The sequence below is a fragment of the Heterodontus francisci genome, unplaced genomic scaffold (genome assembly GCF_036365525.1).
Source record: "Heterodontus francisci isolate sHetFra1 unplaced genomic scaffold, sHetFra1.hap1 HAP1_SCAFFOLD_1006, whole genome shotgun sequence".
Classification (NCBI taxonomy): domain Eukaryota; kingdom Metazoa; phylum Chordata; class Chondrichthyes; order Heterodontiformes; family Heterodontidae; genus Heterodontus; species Heterodontus francisci.
This window is the reverse complement of record NW_027141068.1, coordinates 172933-181532: the sequence shown is the minus strand read 5'-3', so window position 1 is coordinate 181532 and position 8600 is coordinate 172933.

The window sequence follows — 8600 nt, the reverse complement described above, 5'->3', positions numbered from 1 at the left end:
CTCCAGTCTCCTCTCTCCAATTTCTCCAATTACTGCAGTCTCCTCTCTCCAGTTACTCCAGTCTCCTCTCCCCAGTTACTCCAGTCTTCACTCTCCAGTAACTCCAGTCTCCTCTCTCCACTTACTCCAGTCTCCTCTTTCCAGTTACTCCAGTCTCCACTCTCCAGTTACTCCAGTCTTCTCTCTCCAGTTACTCCAGTCTCCGCTCTCTCCAGTTACTCCAGTCTCCACTCTCCAGTTACTCCAGTCTCCGCTCTCTCCAGTTACTCCAGTCTCCACTCAACAGTTACTCCAGTCTCCTCTCTCCAGTTACTCCATTCTGTACTGTCCAGTTACTCCAGTCTCCTCTCTCCAGTTACTCCAGTCTCCTCTCTCCAGTTACTCCAGTCTCCTCTCTCCAGGTACTCCAGTCTGCACTCTCCAGTTACTCCAGTCTCCTCTCTCCAGTTACTCCAGTCTCCTCTCTCCAGTTACTCCAGTCTCCACTCTCCAGTTACTCCAGTCTCCTATCTCCAGTTACTCCAGTCTCTCCTCTCCAGTTACTCCAGTCTCCTCTCTCCAGTTACCCCAGTCTCCTCTCTCCAGTTACTCCAGTCTCCTCTCTCCAGTTGCTCAAGTCTCCTCTCTCCAGTTACTCCAGTCTCCTCTCTCCAGTTATGCCGTCTCCACTCTCCAGTTACTCCAGTCTCCTCTCTCCAGTTACGCCAGTCTTCACACTCCATTTACTCCAGTCTCCTCTCTTCAGTTACTCCAGTCTCCACTCTCCAGTTATTCCAGTCTCCTCTCTCCAGTTACTCCAGTCTCTCTCCAGTGACACCAGTCTCCTCTCTCCAGTTACTCCAGTCTGCACTCTCCAGTTACTCCAATTACTGCTGTCTCCTCTCTCCAGTTACTCCAGTCTCCTCTCTCCATTTACTCCAGTCTCCACTCTCCCGTTTATCCAGTCTCCTCTCTCCAGTTACTCCAGTCTCCTCCCTCCAGTTACTCCAGTCTCCTCTCTCCAGTTACTCCAGTCTGCGCTCTCCAGTTACTCCAATTACTGCAGTCTCCTCCCTCCAGTTACTCCAGTCTCCTCTCTCCAGTTACTCCAGTCTCCTTTCTCCAGTTACTCCAGTCTCCTCTCTCCAGTTACTCCAGTCTCCTCTCTCCAGTTTCTCCAGTTACTCCAGTCTCCTTTCTCCAATTTCTCCAATTACTGCAGTCTCCTCTCTCCAGTTACTCCAGTCTCCTCTCTCCAGTTACTCCAGTCTGCACTCTCCAGTTACTCCTGTCTCCTCTCTCCACTTACTCCAGTCTCCTCTCCCCAGTTACTCCAGTCTCCTCTCTCCAGTTTCTCCAGTTTCTCCAGTCTCCTCTCTCCAGTTACTCCAGTCTGCACTCTCCAGTTACTCCAGTCTCCTCTCTCCAGTTACTCCAGTCTCCTCTCTCCAGTTACTCCAGTCTACTCTCTCCAGTTACTCTAGTCTACACTCTACAGTTACTCCAGTCTCCCCTCTCCAGTTACTCCAGTCTCCTCTCTCCAGTTACTCCAGTCTCCTCTCTCCTGTTATTCCCGTCTCCACTCTCCAGTTACTCCAGTCTCCGCGCTCTCCAGTTACTCCGGTCTCCACTCTCCAGTTACTCCAGTCTCCTCTCTCCAGTTACTCCAGTCTCCACACTCCAGTTACTCCAGTCTCCTCTCTCCAGTTACTCCAGTCTCTCTCCAGTTACACCAGTCTCCTCTCTCCAGTTACTCCAGTCTGCACTCTCCAGTTACTCCAATTACTGCAGTCTCCTCTCTCCAGTTACTCCAATCTCCTCTCTCCAGTTACTCCAGTCTCCACTCTCCAGTTTATCCAGTCTCCTCTCTCCAGTTACTCCAGTCTCCTCTCTCCAGTTACTCCAGTCTCCTCTCTCCAGTTACTCCAGTCTCCTCTCTCCAGTTTATCCAGTCTCCTCTCTCCAGTTACTCCAGTCTCCTCTCTCCAGTTACAGCCGTCTCCACTCTCCAGTTACTCCAGTCTCCTCTCTCCAGTTACGCCAGTCTTCACACTCCATTTACTCCAGTCTCCTCTCTCCAGTTACTCCAGTCTCCACTCTCCAGTTACTCCAGTCTCCTCTCTCCAGTTACTCCAGTCTGCACTCTCCAGTTACTCCAATTACTGCAGTCTCCTCTCTCCAGTTACTCCAGTCTCCTCTCTCCAGTTACTCCAGTCTCCACTCTCCAGTTTATCCAGTCTCCTCTCTCCAGTTACTCCAGTCTCCTCCCTCCAGTTACTCCAGTCTCCTCTCTCCAGTTACTCCAGTCTGCGCTCTCCAGTTACTCCAATTACTGCAGTCTCCTCCCTCCAGTTACACCAGTCTCCTCTCTCCAGTTACTCCAGTCTCCTTTCTCCAGTTACTCCAGTCTCCTCTCTCCAGTTACTCCAGTCTCCTCTCTCCAGTTTCTCCAGTTACTCCAGTCTCCTTTCTCCAATTTCTCCAATTACTGCAGTCTCCTCTCTCCAGTTACTCCAGTCTCCTCTCTCCAGTTACTCCAGTCTGCACTCTCCAGTTACTCCTGTCTCCTCTCTCCACTTACTCCAGTCTCCTCTCCCCAGTTACTCCAGTCTCCTCTCTCCAGTTTCTCCAGTTTCTCCAGTCTCATCTCTCCAGTTACTCCAGTCTGCACTCTCCAGTTACTCCAGTCTCCTTTCTCCAGTTACTCCAGTCTCCTCTCTCCAGTTACTCCAGTCTCCTCTCTCCAGTCTCTCCAGTTACTCCAGTCTCCTTTCTCCAATTTCTCCAATTACTGCAGTCTCCTCCCTCCAGTTACTCCAGTCTCCTCTCTCCAGTTACTCCAGTCTCCTTTCTCCAGTTACTCCAGTCTCCTCTCTCCAGTTACTCCAGTCTCCTCTCTCCAGTTTCTCCAGTTCCTCCAGTCTCCTTTCTCCAATTTCTCCAATTACTGCAGTCTCCTCTCTGCAGTTACTCCAGTCTCCTCTCTCCAGTTACTCCAGTCTGCACTCTCCAGTTACTCCTGTCTCCTCTCTCCACTTACTCCAGTCTCCTCTCTCCAGTTACTCCAGTCTCCTCTCTCCAGTTACTCCAGTCTCCTCTCTCCAGTTACTCCAGTCTCCTCTGTCCAGTTACTCTAGTCTACACTCTACAGTTACTCCAGTCTCCCCTCTCCAGTTACTCCAGTCTCCTCTCTCCAGTTACTTCAGTCTCCTCTCTCCTGTTATTCCCGTCTCCACTCTCCAGTTACTCCAGTCTCCGCGCTCTCCAGTTACTCCGGTCTCCACTCTCCAGTTACTCCAGTCTCCTCTCTCCAGTTACTCCAGTCTCCACTCTCCAGTTACTCCAGTCTCCGCTCTCCAGTTACTCCATTCTGTACTGTCCAGTTACTCCAGTCTCCTCTCTCCAGTTACTCCAGTCTCCTCTCTCCAGTTACTCCAGTCTCCTCTCTCCAGGTACTCCAGTCTGCACTCTCCAGTTACTCCAGTCTCCTCTCTCCAGTTACTCCAGTCTCCTCTCTCCAGTTACTCCAGTCTCCACTCTCCAGTTACTCCAGTCTCCTATCTCCAGTTACTCCAGTCTCCTCTCTCCAGTTACTCCAGTCTCCTCTCTCCAGTTACTGCAGTCTCCTCTCTCCAGTTACTGCAGTCTCCTCTCTCCAGTTACCCCAGTCTTCTCTCTCCAGTTACTCCAGTCTCCTATCTCCTGTTGCTCAAGTCTCCTCTCTCCAGTTACTCCAGTCTCTTCTCTCCAGTTACTGCCGTCTGCACTCTCCAGTTACTCCAGTCTCCTCTCTCCAATTTCTCCAATTACTGCAGTCTCCTCTCTCCAGTAACTCCAGTCTCCTCTCTCCACTTATTCCAGTCTCCTCTTTCCAGTTACTCCAGTCTCCACTCTCCAGTTACTCCAGTCTTCTCTCTCCAGTTACTCCAGTCTCCGCTCACTCCAGTTACTCCAGTCTCCACTCTCCAGTTACTCCAGTCTCCGCTCTCTCCAGTTACTCCAGTCTCCACTCAACAGTTACTCCAGTCTCCTCTCTCCAGTTACTCCATTCTGTACTGTCCAGTTACTCCAGTCTCCTCTCTCCAGTTACTCCAGTCTCCTCTCTCCAGTTACTCCAGTCTCCTCTCTCCAAGTACTCCAGTCTGCACTCTCCAGTTACTCCAGTCTCCTCTCTCCAGTTACTCCAGTCTCCTCTCTCCAGTTACTCCAGACTTTCTCTCCAGTTACTCTAGTCTACACTCTACAGTTACTCCAGTCTCCCCTCTCCAGTTACTCCAGTCTCCTCTCTCCAGTTACTCCAGTCTCCTCTCTCCAGTTATTCCCGTCTCCTCTCTCCAGTTACTCCAGTCTCCGCTCTCTCCAGTTACTCCAGTCTCCACTCTCCAGTTACTCCAGTCTCCTCTCTCCAGTTACTCCATTCTCCACTCTCCAGTTACTCCAGTCTCCTCTCTCCTGTTACTCCATTCTGTACATTCCAGTTACTCCAGTCTCGTCTCTCCAGTTACTCCAGTCTCCTCTCTCCAGTTACTCCAGTCTCCTCTCTCCAGGTACTCCAGTCTGCACTCTCCAGTTACTCCAGTCTCCTCTCTCCAGTTACTCCAGTCTCCTCTCTCCAGTTACTCCAGTCTCCACTCTCCAGTTACTCCAGTCTCCTATCTCCAGTTACTCCAGTCTCCTCTCTCCAGTTACTCCAGTCTCCACTCTCCAGTTACTCCAGTCTCCTCTCTCCAGTTACTCCAGTCTCCTCTCTCCAGTTACTGCAGTCTCCTCTCTCCAGTTACTGCAGTCTCCTCTCTCCAGTTACCCCAGTCTCCTCTCTCTAGTTACTCCAGTCTCCTCTCTCCAGTTGCTCAAGTCTCCTCTCTCCAGTTACTCCAGTCTCCTCTCTCCAGTTACTGCCGTCTCCACTCTCCAGTTACTCCAGTCTCCTCTCTCCAGTTACGCCAGTCTTCACACTCCATTTACTCCAGTCTCCTCTCTCCAGTTACTCCAGTCTCCTCTCTCCAGTTACTCCAGTCTCCTCTCTCCAGTTACTCCAGTCTCCTTTCTCCAGTTACTCCAGTCTCCTTTCTCCAGTTACTCCAGTCTCCTCTCTCCAGTTACTCCAGTCTCCTCTCTCCAGTTTCTCCAGTTACTCCAGTCTCCTCTCTCCAATTTCTCCAATTACTGCAGTCTCCTCTCTCCACTTACTCCAGTCTCCTCTCTCCAGTTACTCCAGTCTGCACTCTCCAGTTACTCCAGTCTCCTCTCTCCACTTACTCCAGTCTCCTCTCTCCAGTTACTCCAGTCTTCACTCTCCAGTTACTCAAGTCTCCGCTCTCCAGTTACTCCAATTACTGCAGTCTCCTCTCTCCAGTTACTCCAGTCTCCTCTCTCCAGTTACTCAAGTCTCCTCTCTCCAGTTACTCCAGTCTCCTCTCTCCAATTTCTCCAATTACTGCAGTCTCCTCTCTCCAGTTTCTCCAGTCTCCTCTCCCCAGTTACTCCAGTCTTCACTCTCCAGTAACTCCAGTCTCCTCTCTCCACTTACTCCAGTCTCCTCTTTCCAGTTACTCCAGTCTCCACTCTCCAGTTACTCCAGTCTTCTCTCTCCAGTTACTCCAGTCTCCGCTCTCTCCAGTTACTCCAGTCTCCACTCTCCAGTTACTCCAGTCTCCTCTCTCTCCAGTTACTCCAGTCTCCACTCAACAGTTACTCCAGTCTCCTCTCTCCAGTTACTCCATTCTGTACTGTCCAGTTACTCCAGTCTCCTCTCTCCAGTTACTCCAGTCTCCTCTCTCCAGTTACTCCAGTCTCCTCTCTCCAGGTACTCCAGTCTGCACTCTCCAGTTACTCCAGTCTCCTCTCTCCAGTTACTCCAGTCTCCTCTCTCCAGTTACTCCAGTCTCCACTCTCCAGTTACTCCAGTCTCCTATCTCCAGTTACTCCAGTCTCTCCTCTCCAGTTACTCCAGTCTCCTCTCTCCAGTTACCCCAGTCTCCTCTCTCCAGTTACTCCAGTCTCCTCTCTCCAGTTGCTCAAGTCTCCTCTCTCCAGTTACTCCAGTCTCCTCTCTCCAGTTATGCCGTCTCCACTCTCCAGTTACTCCAGTCTCCTCTCTCCAGTTACGCCAGTCTTCACACTCCATTTACTCCAGTCTCCTCTCTTCAGTTACTCCAGTCTCCACTCTCCAGTTATTCCAGTCTCCTCTCTCCAGTTACTCCAGTCTCTCTCCAGTGACACCAGTCTCCTCTCTCCAGTTACTCCAGTCTGCACTCTCCAGTTACTCCAATTACTGCTGTCTCCTCTCTCCAGTTACTCCAGTCTCCTCTCTCCATTTACTCCAGTCTCCACTCTCCCGTTTATCCAGTCTCCTCTCTCCAGTTACTCCAGTCTCCTCCCTCCAGTTACTCCAGTCTCCTCTCTCCAGTTACTCCAGTCTGCGCTCTCCAGTTACTCCAATTACTGCAGTCTCCTCCCTCCAGTTACTCCAGTCTCCTCTCTCCAGTTACTCCAGTCTCCTTTCTCCAGTTACTCCAGTCTCCTCTCTCCAGTTACTCCAGTCTCCTCTCTCCAGTTTCTCCAGTTACTCCAGTCTCCTTTCTCCAATTTCTCCAATTACTGCAGTCTCCTCTCTCCAGTTACTCCAGTCTCCTCTCTCCAGTTACTCCAGTCTGCACTCTCCAGTTACTCCTGTCTCCTCTCTCCACTTACTCCAGTCTCCTCTCCCCAGTTACTCCAGTCTCCTCTCTCCAGTTTCTCCAGTTTCTCCAGTCTCCTCTCTCCAGTTACTCCAGTCTGCACTCTCCAGTTACTCCAGTCTCCTCTCTCCAGTTACTCTAGTCTCCTCTCTCCAGTTACTCCAGTCTCCTCTCTCCAGTTACTCTAGTCTACACTCTACAGTTACTCCAGTCTCCCCTCTCCAGTTACTCCAGTCTCCTCTCTCCAGTTACTCCAGTCTCCTCTCTCCTGTTATTCCCGTCTCCACTCTCCAGTTACTCCAGTCTCCGCGCTCTCCAGTTACTCCGGTCTCCACTCTCCAGTTACTCCAGTCTCCTCTCTCCAGTTACTCCAGTCTCCACACTCCAGTTACTCCAGTCTCCTCTCTCCAGTTACTCCAGTCTCTCTCCAGTTACACCAGTCTCCTCTCTCCAGTTACTCCAGTCTGCACTCTCCAGTTACTCCAATTACTGCAGTCTCCTCTCTCCAGTTACTCCAATCTCCTCTCTCCAGTTACTCCAGTCTCCACTCTCCAGTTTATCCAGTCTCCTCTCTCCAGTTACTCCAGTCTCCTCTCTCCAGTTACTCCAGTCTCCTCTCTCCAGTTACTCCAGTCTCCTCTCTCCAGTTTATCCAGTCTCCTCTCTCCAGTTACTCCAGTCTCCTCTCTCCAGTTACTGCCGTCTCCACTCTCCAGTTACTCCAGTCTCCTCTCTTCAGTTACGCCAGTCTTCACACTCCATTTACTCCAGTCTCCTCTCTCCAGTTACTCCAGTCTCCACTCTCCAGTTACTCCAGTCTCCTCTCTCCAGTTACTCCAGTCTGCACTCTCCAGTTACTCCAATTACTGCAGTCTCCTCTCTCCAGTTACTCCAGTCTCCTCTCTCCAGTTACTCCAGTCTCCACTCTCCAGTTTATCCAGTCTCCTCTCTCCAGTTACTCCAGTCTCCTCCCTCCAGTTACTCCAGTCTCCTCTCTCCAGTTACTCCAGTCTGCGCTCTCCAGTTACTCCAATTACTGCAGTCTCCTCCCTCCAGTTACACCAGTCTCCTCTCTCCAGTTACTCCAGTCTCCTTTCTCCAGTTACTCCAGTCTCCTCTCTCCAGTTACTCCAGTCTCCTCTCTCCAGTTTCTCCAGTTACTCCAGTCTCCTTTCTCCAATTTCTCCAATTACTGCAGTCTCCTCTCTCCAGTTACTCCAGTCTCCTCTCTCCAGTTACTCCAGTCTGCACTCTCCAGTTACTCCTGTCTCCTCTCTCCACTTACTCCAGTCTCCTCTCCCCAGTTACTCCAGTCTCCTCTCTCCAGTTTCTCCAGTTTCTCCAGTCTCATCTCTCCAGTTACTCCAGTCTGCACTCTCCAGTTACTCCAGTCTCCTTTCTCCAGTTACTCCAGTCTCCTCTCTCCAGTTACTCCAGTCTCCTCTCTCCAGTCTCTCCAGTTACTCCAGTCTCCTTTCTCCAATTTCTCCAATTACTGCAGTCTCCTCCCTCCAGTTACTCCAGTCTCCTCTCTCCAGTTACTCCAGTCTCCTTTCTCCAGTTACTCGAGTCTCCTCTCTCCAGTTACTCCAGTCTCCTCTCTCCAGTTTCTCCAGTTCCTCCAGTCTCCTTTCTCCAATTTCTCCAATTACTGCAGTCTCCTCTCTCCAGTTACTCCAGTCTCCTCTCTCCAGTTACTCCAGTCTGCACTCTCCAGTTACTCCTGTCTCCTCTCTCCACTTACTCCTGTCTCCTCTCTCCAGTTACTCCAGTCTCCTCTCTCCAGTTACTCCAGTCTCCTCTCTCCAGTTACTCCAGTCTCCTCTGTCCAGTTACTCTAGTCTACACTCTACAGTTACTCCAGTCTCCCCTCTCCAGTTACTCCAGTCTCCTCTCTCCAGTTACTTCAGTCTCCTCTCTCCTGTTATTCCCGTCTCCACT